General features: G+C 43.8%; 1 long non-coding RNA gene across 3 annotated transcripts in view; it reads left to right on the forward strand.

Annotated features, from left to right (window-relative positions):
- Nucleotides 1-2,497: 2,497 nt before the first annotated feature.
- LOC142730601 (uncharacterized) overlaps nucleotides 2,498-18,955 on the forward strand; it is a 237,761-nt gene continuing 221,303 nt past the window's right edge. Inside the window, exons 1-3 of one of the 3 annotated variants that reach the window (XR_012878925.1) lie at nucleotides 2,498-2,594; nucleotides 10,857-11,027; nucleotides 15,547-15,699. This is a non-coding gene — a long non-coding RNA (uncharacterized LOC142730601). Of the gene's footprint in view, nucleotides 2,595-8,295; nucleotides 8,585-9,777; nucleotides 11,028-15,546; nucleotides 15,700-18,955 lie in introns of those variants that run through there. The other 2 variants (XR_012878926.1, XR_012878924.1) reach the window with 2 other exon arrangements.

Raw genomic sequence — 18,955 nt, forward strand, 5'->3', positions numbered from 1 at the left:
TGCTTGTCCTGATCTGTGTTCAGAACATATGCGCATGTTTCCAAAGTCTTCAGATAGGCTACTAACATTGTATAATGAACTCGTTAGTGGCCACCAATATGCGGCCACTAACAGGCTTTATTCTGATTCATGTGCCTTTCTATGACACTGCATCAGAATAAACCGGAGTCGCCGGGAGCAGTTAGATCGCTTTGCTCTCAGCTACCGTAGGTATCTGAGGGCTGGGAGCAGACAAGCTTGAGCGGGCGGGATCGAAATCATCATCGATCCCGTCCTTTTAACCCCTCAGATGTGGCGGTCACCACATCTGAGTGGTTTTAGAGGGAGGGGGCTCCCTCTCTCACCCCACCAGCACACCCACGATGCGATCGGTGGATAAAAGAGGCCCCCAGGTCTGCCTCTAATGAATGCCAGAGACATGGCCTAACAGATGCCTGTCAGTGTAAAACTGACAGGCAATAATACACTACAGTACAGAAGTATTGCAATGTATTATGAAAGCAATCAAATGATCGCATAGTAAAGTCCCCTAGTGGGACTAAAAAAAAGTTAAAAAAAAAGCTTAATAAATGTAATTAATAAATAAAAACCTCAATTAAAAAACAATTAAAAACCCACTTCTTCCCCTAAAAAACGGACGCGTTTGTAACGACCCCAACTATAAATCTATTACATTATTTAACCCTCTACGGCCAGCACTATAAAATATAAAGTAAAAAACAATTTGCTAGAATCGCTGTTTTCTGTTCATCCTGCCTTCAAAAACGTTTGATACAAAGTGATCAAAAAGTCGCATGTACTCCAAAATGGTACAAATAAAAACTACAAGTAATCCCGCAAAAAAAATCCCTCATACAGCTGCATCCCTCATACAGCAGCATCGGCTGAAAAATATAAAAAGTTATGGCTCTAAAAATATGGCGACACAAAAACAAATAATTTTTTTTAAAAAAGTGTTTTTACTGTGTAAAGCCCCATGCACACGACCGTACATTTCATCCGTGATTAAGGACTGTAATTACAGACCCATTCATTTCTTTTGCCAACGGTCACCGTCCCGTATATTTATGGGAAGGTGCTCAGGCCATAGGAAGCTTCCGTAAAAAATAGGACATGTGTAATTTTTTTATTTTACAGACCATGCTCCCATACTTTATAATGGGAGCATGGCCTGCAAATGAGGACGACTGTCCGTGGCCGGCCGTAGCCGTAATAACGGACTGGGATTACAGCCATGTGCAGCGGGCCTAAAAGTAGTAAAACAGAAGAAAACTTTTTTTTCTATTCCCCCCAAAAAAAGTTAATAACAGCTAATCAATAAATTATATGTACCCCAAAATAGTGCTATTAAAAAATACAACTTGTCCCGCAAAAAACAAGTCCCTATGTTTGCTATGTCGATGCAAAGATAAAAAAGTTATAGCTCTTTGAATGCCACAATGGTAAAACGTAAAAAACTGCTTTGTGATTAAGGCCTAAAATAGGCAGGTCACTAAGGGGTTAAACACACTCTAGTACAGCCGGCATTATGTGATCCACCTTGTCTGAAACGGCTGTAAAAGTGACCTGTTCTGGTTTGGAAAGGAACACATTGTAAACATGCAAAATACAATCTATATGATCTGTCATGCAGCAAAGAGAAGCCCCAACATCAGCCATAGTCTATGTTCACACAGGGAGTATTTTCTGCCTTCAAATCAGCAACACAAATCTGCATCGCACCCCTGAGGATTATGAAGCTGATTTTTACTTGGATTTAACCATGGATTTGTCATGGCAAGGGTTAAATACAAATTCTTCCACCTTTCCGCAGCAGAATAGAACATGCTGTGGATTTTCAAGTCTGCAAGCCCCAACAACCCTGCTGATTTATTCTGCAATGTGTGAATGAGGTTTGGAAAACTTGCAATGCAAGTTGCTGCAGATTTTTGGTGAAGAATCTTTGCAGAAAATCTGGAACAAATACACCCCCGGGTGAACATAGAACAAAAAATCCTAGAAAGGAATATTGTAATCTACTGTATGGCATCTGTCGCTGCACAACAATGACACATTAGGACACATTGAGAAATAAATATTTGTAAACATCTTGGCATGGACTGCGACCATTTCTTAGGCCCGGGCATCGCCATGTTCTGGCTGGTTCAGGACCCAGCAGTAAAAGATTGAGAAGTCGTGGTCTCGATCACTGGGAATTTGGCATTAAAAACTGCCACATACAGTTGTTGAAAATGAATAGACTGGGAACATTTTCATGATGGGATTTCCCTTCCTTACACATTATAATATCTGCTTTGTTTGATTTGGATGAAACGACTGTCCAAAAAGATTATTGATAAAAATGATATTTGTCCAGTTTTAAAGATAATTCCTGAAAGACAATTGGCTGCAGTGAAGAGGTCATGTGACAGACATGTCTGGCAGTGATTGGTTATGATTTGGACTGGTTGGTAAGACCGTTGGCCAACTGCCATGATCAGTTGAGTTGTAACGACTCTTCCAGTGACTGGTGATCTCTGAGGAGAATGTCCTGCACATGATTTCCTTTCATATGTACCTGGTTGTGACTGCTCAGATCTCCTGGTCATCTATCGGTAAGCACTACTCTGAACACACTACACACAGGACAATATAGTCACACTATGCAGTGTAGCACAACAGATGGGGCTGAACTGTTCAGTTGTTGCTTTAATGTTAAGCAGCCATGTGACTAACTGACAGTTAGGCTGCCCATGCACCCTGCAGCTGAACAATGGTGGCTGCCGGGTGGCAAAACCCACGCGGTGTTATTTGCGGATTTACTAAGCAGTTCTTGGCTACGCGACATCTCCTGCTGTTTGGCGGCAGCGGGTACAGGCAGCTTTGTACTTTATCTCTACATGACATGGATAACAGTTCTTTGACAATAACAAAATAAATGCCATGTTTTTATGTATTCTCGTTAATGACAGATTTACTAATATTTGCTTCCCCCTCTATTTAAATTGACCTGCGCAGAAGCCCGCAGGACGCCTATTAGAAAGCGTATTCCTTGTATGTCTTACCGGTACCATGTTGGGGTCACATAATGATTCTTTTCATCTCCACATTTCCATGGTTTTTTGTTTTTTCATCGACACCGCCTTATAAAGGCCTATTTGGTGCGGGATGAGGTGTATTTTTTAATCTTACCATTTTGGGGCACATAAATGTATTGAACAACTTTTAGTCTTGTTTTTATAGAATTCAATGTGCAGTACAAATGACATGACTTTGTTCTGGAGGTCGTCACAATTATGGCGATAGCAAACATATCCAGTTATTTTGTGTTTTATTCGTTTTGCACAATAAAAACTTATAAAAACACTTCATTCTGAGAATGAAACTTTTTTTTTACCATTGTTTTTTGATGAGTTGTTTTTGCTGTTTTGGGGGGCGAGATTATAGCAATTCTGACATTGTTTTTTACGTCATTCCCTGTGCAGGATAAATAATGTTGTATTTTTATAGTACAGGTCGCTACAGATGCCACGATACCAATCTTGTACTGTCAGGCATTTTGTAAGGGAAACTAGTTTCTTTTTTCATTTTTCTAAAAACTTCATGAAACTTTTTTTTTACGTTTTTATTTTAGTCCTACTGCGGGATTTTAACATACAATATGCTGATTGCTAATATAATACATTGCAATACTTCTGAATGAAATTTGCAGCCTGAAACTTAGTGCAAGTTTTATAACTCCAGGAAACCGCTAACGTGTAAAACTCATAAAGGTGTCCACCGATATCCTAACACTATAGGGCCCATATAGCTGCATTTAGGTGAATGGAACGGGCACTATAGCATCGCAGAGCCCTGTTCCGTTGACCTATACGTTGAAACTATACGGATTCCAAGCAACAGCCAGTGCCCGCCCCCACTCATACTAGCCCCTCCCACTCTGTCTTTTCCCTCAGTGACAAGGGTGTCTCTGTATGTTTGAGGAGGTAGAGCTTTGATTGAGGCAGGAGTCTTGAGTGCCTGCCACCAGTCTGAAACCAGCCCTGTACAGCCAGTGCCCGCCCCCACTCATACTAGCCCCTCCCACTCTGTCTTTTCCCTCAGTGACAAGGGTGTCTCTGTATGTTTGAGGAGGTAGAGCTTTGATTGAGGAAGGAGTCTTGAGTGCCTGCCACCAGTCTGAAGCCAGCCCTGTACAGCAGTGCCAGCCCAGCCAGCAGAAGAAGCTGAAGAGTAGGCAGTGCCTGCTTGTCACCCTGTGCTACCCCGCTACCCTACAGAGCCAGTGGCCATCTTTCGTGCCCCCTTTCCTCACAGAGCCCCACTGTAAGGAAGTGGCCCCGGGCAGGTGGTGAAGTAAGGGTTAATGCAGGTGTTTAATAAGGTGTTTAATAAGCCCTCATACCACTTAATCGACGGAAAAATAAAAAAGTTATGGCTCTCGGAATTTGGCGATACAAAATAAATGTTATTTTTTACACTTAGGTTTTTACTTGTAAAAGTAGTAAAATATAGAAAAAACGATATATATTTGGTATCGCCGTAATCGTATTGACCCGCAGAATAAAGTTAACATGTTGTTTTAATTGCACAGTGAATTCCGTAAAAACGATGCGCAAAAAAACATGGAGGAATCGCTGTTTTTTAAATTTACTACCCCACAAATAATTTTTTCCCGTTTCCTAGTACATTACATTTAATGGTGCTACGAAAAACTACAACTCGTTCCGCAAAAATCAAGCCCTCATAGGACAATATAGATGCAAAAAAAAAAGTTATGGCTTTCTGAAGGTGGGGAGAAAAAAACTAAAATAAAAATCTGAAAGTTGTTTACGACGGAAAGGGGTTAATGTTTGCTCCACTATGTGGTCAGAATATCTCATAAAATACATTTTGCACAGATCTGCCATTTATTTAGGGCCCTAAGCAGGGTTGCCAACTTGGCAAATTGGGCTGCTTTCTTTGCAGCCTGGCAGTTTTTTATCTTATAAACCTGCCGAAACCTAGTTCGGCAGGTGGTCTTTGGGCAAGTTGTGAAAGATTTACTTGTTATATAGAAGACATAGAACAAGTACAGCCAGCAGGTGGCAGCATCTCCAACAAAGAGTCTGCTCTGCAAGTGATGCTTCCTCTTGCTTAGATTGGATTCACCATAAGACAAGGTAAATGATGCTGGGGGCTGTCACTGTATTTGGAGCACTGTGATTGTCAGTGTCTGGGGGCGCTGTGGTTGTCACTGTATTTTGGGCACTGTGATTGTCAGTGTCTGGGGGCGCTGTGGCTGTCACTATATTTGGAGCACTGTGATTGTCAGTGTCTGGGGGCGCTGTGGCTGTCACTATATTTGGAGCACTGTGATTGTCAGTGTCTGGGGGCGCTGTGGCTGTCACTATATTTGGAGCACTGTGATTGTCAGTGTCTGGGGGCGCTGTGGCTGTCACTATATTTGGAGCACTGTGATTGTCAGTGTCTGGGGGCGCTGTGGCTGTCACTATATTTGGAGCACTGTGATTGTCAGTGTCTGGGGGCGCTGTGGCTGTCACTATATTTGGAGCACTGTGATTGTCAGTGTCTGGGGGCGCTGTGGCTGTCACTATATTTGGAGCACTGTGATTGTCAGTGTCTGGGGGCGCTGTGGCTGTCACTGTATTTAGGGCACTGTGATTGTCAGTGTCTGGGGGCGCTGTGGCTGTCACTATATTTGGAGCACTGTGATTGTCAGTGTATGGGGCGCTGTGGCTGTCACTGTATTTGGAGCACTGTGATTGTCAGTGTCTGGGGGCGCTGTGGCTGTCACTGTATTTGGAGCACTGTGATTGCCAGTGTCTGGGGGCGCTGTGGCTGTCACTATATTTGGAGCACTGTGTCTGGGGGCGCTGTGGCTGTCACTGTATTTGGAGCACTTGCATTGTCAGTGTCTGGGGGCGCTGTGGCTGTCACTGTATTTGGAGCACTTTGATTGTCAGTGTCTTGGGGCGCTGTGGCTGTCACTGTATTTGGAGCACTGTGATTGTCAGTGTTTGGGGGCGCTGTGGCTGTCACTATATTTGGAGCACTGTGATTGTCAGTGTCTGGGGGCGCTGTGGCTGTCACTATATTTGGAGCACTGTGATTGTCAGTGTCTGGGGGCGCTGTGGCTGTCACTGTATTTGGAGCACTGTGATTGTCAGTGTTTGGGGGCGCTGTGGCTGTCACTATATTTGGAGCACTGTGATTGTCAGTGTCTGGGGGCGCTGTGGCTGTCACTATATTTGGAGCACTGTGATTGTCAGTGTCTGGGGGCGCTGTGGCTGTCACTGTATTTGGAGCACTGTGATTGTCAGTGTCTGGGGGCGCTGTGGCTGTCACTGTATTTGGAGCACTGTGATTGTCAGTGTTTGGGGGCGCTGTGGCTGTCACTATATTTGGAGCACTTTTATTGTCAGTGTCTGGGGGCGCTGTGGCTGTCACTATATTTGGAGCACTGTGATTGTCAGTGTCTGAGGGCGCTGTGGCTGTCACTATATTTGGAGCACTGTGATTGTCAGTGTCTGGGGGCGCTGTGGCTGTCACTGTATTTGGAGCACTGTGATTGTCAGTGTTTGGGGGCGCTGTGGCTGTCACTATATTTGGAGCACTGTGATTGTCAGTGTCTGGGGGCGCTGTGGCTGTCACTATATTTGGAGCACTGTGATTGTCAGTGTCTGGGGGCGCTGTGGCTGTCACTGTATTTGGAGCACTGTGATTGTCAGTGTCTGGGGGCGCTGTGGCTGTCACTGTATTTGGAGCACTGTGATTGTCAGTGTTTGGGGGCGCTGTGGCTGTCACTATATTTGGAGCACTTTTATTGTCAGTGTCTGGGGGCGCTGTGGCTGTCACTATATTTGGAGCACTGTGATTGTCAGTGTCTGAGGGCGCTGTGGCTGTCACTATATTTGGAGCACTGTGATTGTCAGTGTCTGGGGGCGCTGTGGCTGTCACTATATTTGGAGCACTGTGATTGTCAGTGTCTGGGGGCGCTGTGGCTGTCACTATATTTGGAGCACTGTGATTGTCAGTGTCTGGGGGCGCTATGGCTGTCACTGTATTTAGGGCACTGTGACTGTTAGTATATTTGGGGACACTGTCTGTCTGTAATCGGGGACACTGTGGCTTTCACTGTATTTGGGGACACTGTGGCTGTTACTGTATTTGGGGACACTGTCTGTCTGTAATCGGGGGCTCCGTGGCTGTCACTGTAGTGGAAGACACTGGCTGTCATTGGATTTGGATACACTGTGGTTACTACTGTATTTGAGGACGTCTTGCACGTCACTTTGTACTAAAACCACATCCTATGTATATGTAATAAAGTAGATCATCTGTTTTTTACAATAATTTATGACGTGTATGTTTGTGATGTAAACATTGGACTACTTTCGATTTTAGTTTTGACCTTCAGACTTTGCAACTTTATGATGCTCCACAGGGGAGACTGTGTGAGAACGTGGGGGAAATTTATGAAGGGCATCACCCCAGTTTTCTGGCATTAAAAAGTCCAAAATTATGGCGCACGCCCTATTGCCGAATTATTTGCGATTTATTTGTTGTTTTGAAACGCTCTTACAACTTTAAAAAAAATGGGAGCGGCTTGGCAGGAGGGGCGGGGCCACCCACGGTCCAAAAGATTGACTACAATTTACGTCACAAACTGGATTTTACCCTGTGGGACACGGCCAGCCGAAGATGCAACAAATTTATTAAAGGGGTTGTCCAGTTTTTATTTGTTTAATTTATTTATAGAATTGGAGAATATTCATGTATTAGACATTCTGCTCTCATACCTTCTCATATCAGTGCAGTTGCCACTGTAAAAAGAAATAAATAATAATAGTATAGTCCATAGTAATGCATCCATGGGCTAACTGAAGTGACTAAATACGGGGAGAGTCATGTGATACATTCACGCACGCGCACACACCATGTGACCCCCAGCATTCAGGTAACACTGTCCAGGTATCTAACCCGTCAATAGCATTTTACTGAGGAACAGAAGTCAGGCCTCATGCACACGACCATCATTTTTATCCGCAATTACGGATCCATAATTGCAGATAAAAATACTGACACATTCATTTCTATGGCCACGGACACCTTCCCGTATATTTACAGGGAGGTGTATGGGCCGTAGAAATGAACCGCAAAATATAGGACTATTTTTTGAATTTACGGACCGTGCTCCTATACTTTATAATGGCAGCACGGCCCGCAAACATGGGTGACAGTCCGCGGCTATCCGTGCCCGTAATTACGGACCGTGCACATGGCTACGGCTGTGTGCATGAGACCTTATAAGTATTCCCTCTTCCAGCAGCCTCTCATCATGTCTGTCAGGGTCTGTGTAGAAGCAGCTCTTACATAATACTATCTGTCTCCTCTATGGGTTTTTTTTTTTTTTTTAAAACAGCTAACTTTATTAACAACATGATAACATTACCTAGAGACAGGCAGACATTTTAAATATCACCTAGAGAAGGGCAGCCATTTTAGTAAATACACGAACAGTGATGTGGTTGGTCATCATTATTCTACCATTAGTCCTATTCACTTAGCCCATGGATGTGTCCTCTATGCGGTCCCAACACATGTATGTCATGTTAATGCTAGGTGTCACATGATGTGTGTGTGTGTATGTAGAGGGGAGGGTCACATGACTGCCACCATGTTTAGTCATATTCAGTTATCCCGTGGATACATTACATAGGATCTGTGCCTCTACCATTCTGCTGTGAGACTGCAAGGACATTCAACAACTTAAAACCAACTTGCCATTGGCCTATTACACCATTATTTTACCTTAAATAAAACCAAAGACACCTTGTGTGGTAAAGTGGAAGTGGTCACAGCTTTATTATGTAAATATTTCTCTATTTAACCCCTTCCCGACATTTGCTGTATGGATACATCATGGAAAGCTAGTGCTTCCCGCATTTTGCTGTATCCTGAGTCGGCGCCATCATTGCCGCATGTCAGCGGTGTATTACAGCTGACATCCCGCTGTAATGGTGGGGACCGAAATTAGCTTCGATCACCGCTATTAACCCCTTAAATGCAGCGGTCAAAAACGATCGCTGCATTTAGGTTGTTTGCAGCTCATCGGAACCCCAGCAATGAAATTGCAGGGGTTCCGGTGGCTGCAATGACAACCAGAGGCCTAATACTGGCCTCCCGGTCTGCCTAGCACGGAAAACGTCCATTATTATTGGAAAAAAAAATAAACCATACATATTTGGTATCGCTGCGTCCGTAAGGGTATGTTCACACGCAGTAGCAAAATACATCTGAAATTACGGCACTGTTTTCGCCTGAAAACAGCTCCTGATTTTCAGAAGTTTTTTGTAACTACTCGCGTTTTTCGCGGTGTATTTTACGGACGTTATTGGAGCTGTTTTTCAATGGAGTCAATGAAAAACGGCTCCAAAAACGTCCCAAGAAGTGACATGCACTTCTTTAATGTGGGCGTCTTTTTACGCGCCGTCTTTTGACAGCGACGCGTAAAATGATACCTAGTGGGAACAGAACATCGTAAAACCCATTGAAAGCAATGGGCAGATGTTTGTAGACGTAATGGAGCCATTTTTTCAGGCGTAATTCGAGGCGTAAAACGCCAGAATTACGTCTGATTATAGGCCGTGTGAACATACCCTAATGGCCTAAACTATAAAAATATTATTTTATTTATTCCACGCGGTGAATGGTGTAAAAAAAACATATACCAGAATATCGTTTTTTTGGTCACTTTGCCCTACAAATATTGGAATAAAAAGTGATCAAAAAGTCGTGTGTATCCAAAAATGGTACCTATATAACTATAGCTCATCTCGCAAAAAACAAGCCCTCATACAGCTCTGTCGACGAAAAAATGAAAACGTTATGGTTCTCACAACTTGGCGACAGAAAAAATACATTCTTTTTACAAAAGTAATTTTATTGTGCAAAATGTTGTAAAACATAAAAAAGTGCTATAAATTAGTTATCGCCGGAATCGGACTGACCCGCAGAATAACGTTAACATGTAATTTATAACGCATGGTGAATGCTGTATAAAAAAAAATAAAAAACTAAGCCAGAATTGCAGTTTTTTGGTCACCTTTCCTCCCAAAAAATAGGATAAAAAGTGATCAAAAAGTCGCATGTACCCCAAAATGGTAAAAATAATAACTATAGCTCGTCCCGCAAAGAGGGGCCCCAAACATATCCGCTGGAAGCGAGGGTGCCCGTATTATACCAGGACAACACTTTCCCATCAAAATTCCCCAAACTGCAATGGTGCGGAGTGTGGACCAAAAGGGAATAAGTAAGGACTATTTATCAGTGCGACACCGGCCTGTGCAGAAAGGATTGCTTCACAGCGTAACACACATCTATGGATTATTTTACTGGGTTTTTAACCCGATTATTATACCACCTGACTACGTCCCTGATGTACTCTGCCCAGCTTACATGTACCCTCACATTGTAAACAGAAATACCAGCATTACTCAAACAAAACGACTACCAAGCAAATCCACTCTCCAAAAGACAAATGGCGCTCCCTCCCCTCTGAACCCTACAACGTCTATGGCCGCGGACCCTAGTTCAGACTTACCCTCTGACGGCCACGGCCATGGACGTCTGTGTTCTCGGCGGCATCTCCCTCCAGGGAGACGCCGGCACTCACTTCCGGGTTCTGAGACTGTTTCCTGCAGGGTGCGCACGCGCCCGCACGAGCACTGCCTTAAATGCCCAGTACGCGTCCAGTTGTTTAAAATCAGTAATTAGCCCAGAATGCTGCTGGACTATAAAAAGGGCCCTGCCCACTTGATCCTTGTCGGAACGTTGTTGTATACCTAAAGTTTGTCTTGCAAATGGTCTCCTAGTGTTTTCCAGTTCCCAGTATTACCCGTTCCTGCTGCCTGTACCCTGTATCCTGTGCTACCGTGCCTCTGTGCCATCTACAGTGAGAGTCAAGTCGTGTCTTCCGCTGCATCTACTGTGCCATCTACAGTGAATGTCAAGTTGTGTCACCGCTACTGTCTACATTGCCTCAGGTACCTTTTCTGGACTATAGACATTGTATTGTACCTAGTTGGCCAGCTGCTATCCCACTACGCGATACGGCTCAGTGGGTCACACCCCGCGCTGTGACAGTGCCTAAATAGCTGTTTACTTCCACATATAAGGCATTTTCATACCCGGGACAACCCTTTTAACAATATTTGCCACTGAAATAGCATATCTAGGTAAAAATTTAAATTTTTACTCTGCAACAATCTGCAGCGCAATCATTTATGGAAAAGACCTGTGGGGTGAAAATGCTCACTACACCCCTTAATAAATGACTTGAGGTGTGCAGTTTCCAAAATGGGGTCACTTGTCAGGGGTTTCCTTTATTATTTCACATCAGAGCCCTGCAATTGTGAACCAATACTTTGTAAATCTTCAAATTAGGCCTCAATTTTACATGGTACTCTTTCACTCCTGAGCCTTGTCAAATGTCTCAGGCAGAGTGCTAGTAGTGCTCTGCCCGGGACTATGGCTCTGGGGTTTCCCCTGACAACAATGTCTATATATGGACAGTGATGTCAGGGGTTTCTCCTGAAGTGGAATCCCCAGCCAGAGCGTCGGCAATGCTCTGGCTGGGTATTCTACTCCTAGAGGGAACCCCAACGGCACTACCTAAAGGGAGGGGGGCTGTGTGGCACTACCTGGGAGGAGGGGGCTGTGTGGCACTACCTGGGAGAGTGGGCTTTGTGGCCCTACCTGGGTGGGGGGGGCTGTATGGCACTACCTAGGATGGGGGCTGTGTTGCACTACCAGGGAGGGGGCTCTGTGGCACTACCAGGGAGGGGGGCTGTGTGGCACTACCTGGGAGGAGAGGGCTGTTTGGCACTACCTGGGAGGGGGGCTGTGTGGCACTATCTACAGAGGGCACTAAAATTATTGGGGTACAATCTGAGGGCATAAATTCTATATGAGGGCATAAACAGGGCCTAATGTCTATAAGGGGACAAAAAAATTAAGTTTTCTGCCATTTTACTGCCGCTGTGAGTTCCCCCGCAAAGGGGCTTACTAAGTCTGTGTCGCCCAAGGGCCCACATAAACCTGGAGCATGGCCTGTATATATATATATATATATATATATATATATATATATATATATATATATATAGCTAGAACGACTAGTCACTCAGCTCTCATAGAACAGCAACACTGTGGATCTGCAATGGTGACCACAAGCCATATTGCCCTGATACTATCTGTTAGATACACTCAACGTATCAGAGCAGTATTGTGTGTGTTTTATATGACCAATATGCCATCCATCACTGCCCCACAGAGTTTGTTACCAATCTTTCCCAGGCGGCAGAATGCCAGATCTGCCTAGTCCTGCATTGATAAATCTACATCCCCTATATCGTAGCATTACTAGTCAGATTTGCTAATCAGGAGCCAAGAATCGCTGTGAAGCTGCGATTAACACACCTGCCTTTTTATGCAGTGATACATTTTGCATACTGTAGCTTAGCTAGCCAGATTTGTCTTTCAGGATCCCAGGAAAGCTGGGTAACAAACCATGTGAAGTTGTAATAGAAACTGTAAAATACTAAATCCCCCTAAATAAATGCCCCTCCTCGCTACCAAATTGTGCCATAGATAAGGCAAAGCCTTTCAGGGTACTGGGACAGCTGGGTAACAAACCATTATCTCTCAAATTGTGTCATATTTAGGCAGATTTGCCTTTGAGGGTTTCAGAAAAGCTGGGTAACAAACCATATGAAGCTGTAATAGAGATCTGCTTTATACTTAATCCCCCTAAATAAATGCCCCTCCTCGCTACCAAATTGCACTATATCTAGGCAGATTTGTCTTTCAGGAACCTGGGCAACCTGTATTCCGTAGGGGGACTTAGCGGACAATTTCCCCGCAGATTTTGATGTGAATTCTTGGGAAATCCACATATGTTACATATAGATTTAGTTGCGGATTTAGCAGCAGATTTGACCTAGGTTTCAGCCTATGCATCGCAAAGGCTGAAATCCGCAGTCAAAATCCGTGGCTTCTCCGCAACAGAATGAGCGCGCTGCAGATTTGAGATAAGCAGAATGCTCCGCTGTTATTGCGGTCGTCGTCTTCTGCTACATGTGGATGGGGTTTTGAAAACCCCATCCCCTTGTGATGTACTGTAAGCTGCTGCGGATTTGCGATGCAGAACCCACGCTGCAAATCGGCAGAAAAACTGCCACATCCGGACACACCCTTAGGCCTTATTCACACGAACGTGTATTACGTCCGTGCTACGCGCGTGGAAATCATGCGCGTCGCACGGACTTATGTAAGTCAACGGGGCCGTTCTGACATGTCGTGATTTTCACGGCGTGTGTCCGCTGCGTAAAACGCACGACATGTCCTATACTTGCCCGTGTTTCGCGCAGCACGCACCCATTGAAGTCAATGGGTCCGTGCAAATCGCACTCGGCACACGGAAGCACTTCCCGGTGCCGCACGTGATGCGCGCTACAGTAGCAAAATAAATTAATGAAAACAGAAAAGCACCCCCTGCTTTTATGTTTGTAAACATAAAAACAGAGTGTCATAATGATGTCGGCTGCGCGAAAATCACGCAGCCACGCACCATATACAGATGCCACACTGAAATTTTGCGCTCGTAAAACGGACGTGTGAATAAGGCCTAAGACTGGGTTTCCACAGTGCAGATTTGCTGCAGATTTTGTCAGCATTTTGTAAGCCAAAGCCAAAGCCAGAATTGGATCAAGGAGAGCGGACCTATAAGGCCTTCCCTTATATATTTCTTCTGTTTAGGTTCCGTTCCTAGTTCAGGCCATGTATTTTCAGCCATTTTTCAATGCGTTTACAGCCCGAAAAACAGCTGAAAATAAGCCATGTGAACACACCCTTAGGCCTGATTTACACGAGCATGTGCGTTTTGCGCACGCAAAAAATGCGGCGTTTTGCGTGCGCAAAAGGCACTTAACAGCTCCGTGTGTCATCAGCGTATGATGCGCGACTGCGAGATTTTCTCGCAGCCGCCATCATTATGACACTCCATTTGGATGTTTGTAAACAGAAAAGCACGTGGTGCTTTTCTGTTTACGGTAATGACGGGGGTAAGGAAACAGACAAGTGAGCCCTAATCTACCCGCCACTCAGTCCCTGCCTACTTGCAACGACCCGCCCTAGGCGACGGGGTACAACTGGGCGACAGTCCCTACGCTCAATATGTGCACGACAGACAAACAGATAAGGGTACACAGAAGCAAGGGAAAAGGGGCAGTTGCCCACGGCAACACCGAGAGCAACAAGAGTGGTGAACGAGCCGAGTCAAACCAGGAGTGTACGAGGTACCAAACGCAGAGCAGGAAAGTAGTCAGTAAGCCAGGGTCAATATGAAGCAGGGTCAAATGGTGCAAGAAGCTGCAGCAGGGCCAGGAAACAAAATGAGAAGAATCACAAGCAAGGAGGAACAGGAAAGGCAGGTATAAATAGACAGAGGGCGGGAGCTAGCTCCGTCTGGCCAGGCTGTGATAGGCTCTCCCACTCCTAAGCCTGCCATCCTGAGTGGTGGAAGATGGAGTCAGTCTCACAGACATAGAAGCACGTGCAGACTGATTACCTATGGGCGTGGATACAGAAGCTGTGCCTGGCAGATCCTTAACATTTACATTCAGAGTTTGACAGCTGTTGCGCGAATCACACAGTTCGCACGGAAGTGCTTCCGTGCGGCATGCATGGTTTTCACACACCCATTGACTTCAATGGGTGCGTGATGCGCGAACAGCGCACAAAGATAGGACATGTCGTGAGTTTTTTTCAGCGGACTCACACTGAGCAAAACTCACAGACTGTCTGCATAGACTAATATAGGTGCGTACGACACGCGTGAAAAGCACGTGCGTCGCACGCACGTATATCACGCTCGTGTAAACGAGGCCTTTGTGTCGCTTTTAACATGAGACATGAGGAAGTGAGGATTGTTCCTGGGAATACTCCTGAAGGGCAGCATATTATAGGTAGAGATCCGCTGGGCTATTATGTTAATACAGCACAAAAAATATTATAAAAAGAATACACATGTAAAGCTCTAAAGTGCTAATCAAAAGTGAAAGTCTTCTAGCGTAAACGTGATGCATAAAAAAGTTACACCTTGTCCTGCAAAAATAAAACAAGGCCTCAAATAGAAACGTAGACATTAAAGTAAAAAAAAGATTATGGCTAGAAGGCAAAAAAATAAAAATGGCCAAGCATGCTGCAACCTTAATAAGTTCCCAATTGTTCCAGTATAAGCCTACAGTAGTGATTCTGAATTCTATTGCCAACGTGTAAAATGGTATACGATGTGTTTTTTTTTCTACTAACAGAGTTGCCTCAAAATGTTTATAAAGCATAATGATCTGCTTTCAGTGCTCTACAAATGATGAATTCTTCATGGATATTCATCTATAGCACTCACAGGCTTCTCCCTACAGTTGACATCATAGTCTTCTCCCTTCAGTTGATGACATCACAGCTGATGGAATACTAAGGCATTGTGATGTGTCTTTTTTACAGACAAGCACCTGATGCAGCAGCTCTTATGTGTAGAGCAGTCTTCGTCCCATCAGACCTGTTCAGTTCTCAGACAAGACCACCATTTTCTTCATGCTACAAGATCTTCACATCATAATCACAGGCTCTGCAGGAAAGTTCACCGCAGGGAAACAGGTAAAGACCATTCCAGTTTTGTATGCCAGGGCAGGGGGTCACATTCAGACTTTCTCTAGGCCATTTTACATGTTTCTTACATGTTTCAAGAGTTACACCAGTTTTCAAAACCATGTCCCCCTTTTCACATGTAATTATTGTATGGCCACTCAAGCGGCTGTAACGTCCTTCCTCCTGAGCGCTGCAGCAGCTTTCAATATACAATAAGCTAATGTTGATTTCTTTCCATGAATGCTGCTATAGCATTACCTGGAGGTCATAAGAACTTACGTAACAGCCTGGTGCACCCCTGATTGTAGTTATATGGCTACATTCATGACAAAAAGAAAAATTTAGACTATGGAAGAATACCAAATACAGCATTTTATGGGTAGAGATGCCCTCTAAGGCTGTGTTCACATCAGCGTTGTCTTTCCTTTGAGGGTTTCCATCGGGGAAACCCCTCAATGGAAAGGCAAGCGGAAACCTTAGCTTCCGTTTGCATCACCATTGATCTCAATAGTGACGGAAACGTTGCTAATGGTTTCCGTTTGTCACCATTGTGACAAGGTTCCGTCGTTGTTTTGACAGAATAAATAGTGCAGTCGACTTATGAGGGCCTGATACTGAAAGCCGAAGGATTGTCAGAGGCAGTCATAAAAACCCTACAAAAAAGTAGTAAAAATGTCACTAACAGTAAATTTATCGCAACTTACTTCTGCAGGCTTCTGTTTAACAATGGCATATGAAATGACAGTCTTAAAGAGGCTCTGTCACCACATTATAAGTGGCCTATCTTGTACATAATGTGATCGGCGCTGTAATGTGGATTACAGCAGTGTTTTTTATTTAGAAAAACGATCATTTTTGACGGAGTTATGACCTATATTAGCTTTATTCTAATGAGTTTCTTAATGACCACCTGGGCGTGTTTTACTTTTTGACTAAGTGGGCGTTGTGAAGAGAAGTGTATGACGCTGACCAATCAGCGTCATACACTTCTCCCCATTCATTTACACAGCACTAGCGATATAGCTATATCGCTATGTGCAGCCACATATACAAGCACTAACGTTACTGCAGTGTCCTGACAATGAATATATATTACCTCCAGCCAGGACGTGATGTCTATTCAGAATCCTGACCACTTCTGTAGCATCTGTGTGAGACTACAGCACAGCACAGCGAGATCTCGCTGTAAATGACAGCTTACAGCGTAATCTCACGAGACAACGCCTGCTATGCTGTAAATCACAGAGAAGTGTCAGGATTCTGAATACACATCGTGTCCTGGCTGGAGATAATGTATATTCATTATCAGAACACTGCAGTAATGTTATAGTGTGTTTATGTGGCTGCACATAGCGATATAGCTATATCGCTATGTGCTGTGTAAATGAATGGGGAGAAGTGTATGACACTGATTGGTCAGCGTTATACACTCCTCTTTACAATGCCCACTTGGTCAAAAAGTAAAACACGCCCAGTTGGTCATCAATAAACTCATTAGCATAAAGCTAAAATAGGTCATAACTCTGTCAAAAATGATCGTATTTCTAAATTAAAAAACACTGCTGTAATCTACATTACAGCGCCAATCACATCATGTACAATATAGGCCACTTATAATATGGTGACAGAGCCTCTTTAATAAATTCCCCCATTGTATTCATGTGACCAGCTTTAGGACTTAAAAGTCAATTTTCACAACAAGTGACATTGTTAGTTGTTAAGGTAGGGTAAATGAATTAAGCTAGTCGGATATTATCTTTAATGTATTGAAACTTTTTTAGTTGTATATACATGACTTTTTTGTTAGTATATACATGATTAGACATTGTCTTATTTTTTTTAATTTTTTCACAACTCAGGAAATATTATAAATTAGATTCTAATTTATAACATTTCCATGTGCTGGTCACTAGAGGGAGCAATTCCCAAAATTGCAGCATTGCAATGTGGTAAAGCAACCTCATTGCTTTATGCTGCAAATTTGGTATAGACACACACGCTCTAGTGAGCTCACAGAATCCCCCCTCCCTTGTCCTGGCTAGTGCCAGGAGAAAGGAGGGGGTTGAATGTTCAAACCTCCTACACTATGTGCCGTCATTTTTTGAGCGAATGCACAGTGTAGTAGGCTTACATACAGTGGTAATCACACAGTAAAACACAAACATACACAAACACAACTTACCTGCTCCTGCCGCCGCTAACTTCGCTCCGTCCTAGTACTTGCTTCTAATCACATGTCCGGAAGTCACGACCGGAAGTAGTCATCTTACTGTCCGGCCGCGGCTTCCGGTCCACATGAAAATGGCGCTGGATGTCGCTCGGCCGAAGACCTTCCTTTTGGACTGTGTGGGAGCGGCGCATGCGCCTTTCCCACACAGACGGCGTACACCATAGTTAATGGAACGGCTCCCGTTCGCATTCTCTATGGGGATGTATGTGCCGTATTCCATCTCTGTATGTGTCGTTAATCGACACATACAGAGATGGAAAAAAAAAATGGCAGCCCCCATAGTGAAGTAAAAGTTAGAAAAAATAAAAAAGTAAAACACAAACACACAAATAAATAAAATGTATTTTAATAACACACTAAAATCAAATTTATATATAATAATTTTTTTTTGCGACACCCGTTCTACTGAAGTGTTTAGACAGTGAATAGACATTCCACGGGATGTCTATTCACAATCTCTGCACTTCGTTCCTCTGTCTGTGGTACTTACAGCAGAGGAAGCGTGATACAACGAGATCACGCTTCCTCTGCTGTAACTACCATAGAAACAGTAACGAAGTGCAGAGATTGTGAATAGACATCCCGTGGAATGTCTATTAAATGTCTAAGCACTTCAGTATTGTTAATGTGTTAGTATAAGACAGCACATAAGGATCTAGCAGGATCCCTATGCGCTGAGTAAATGAATGGAGAGGAGTGCATAAGGCTGATTGGTCAGCGTCATACACTCCCCTGTATAACGCCCACTTGGTCTAAAGTAAAAATACACCCACTTGGGCATTAAGCAACTCATTAGCATAAATCTAAAATCGCTAATAAAGTGGTAAAAATAGATAGTTTTTTTAAAATAAACCTACATTAAAGCGCCGATCTCCTTATGTAGGAGATACGGCACTTATAATGTGGTGACAGAGCCTCTTTAAATGATAAGCAAATTGTTTCTTTTTTTTTCCTACCTAAATTGGCAGAAAACACACCTATTTTGGAGATATAAAAGACAGCTAGAAGGGAAATGGAGGAGGCCGGTGTTTTTTT

Source organism: Rhinoderma darwinii, unplaced genomic scaffold (assembly GCF_050947455.1).
Source record: "Rhinoderma darwinii isolate aRhiDar2 unplaced genomic scaffold, aRhiDar2.hap1 Scaffold_76, whole genome shotgun sequence".
NCBI lineage: Eukaryota > Metazoa > Chordata > Amphibia > Anura > Rhinodermatidae > Rhinoderma > Rhinoderma darwinii.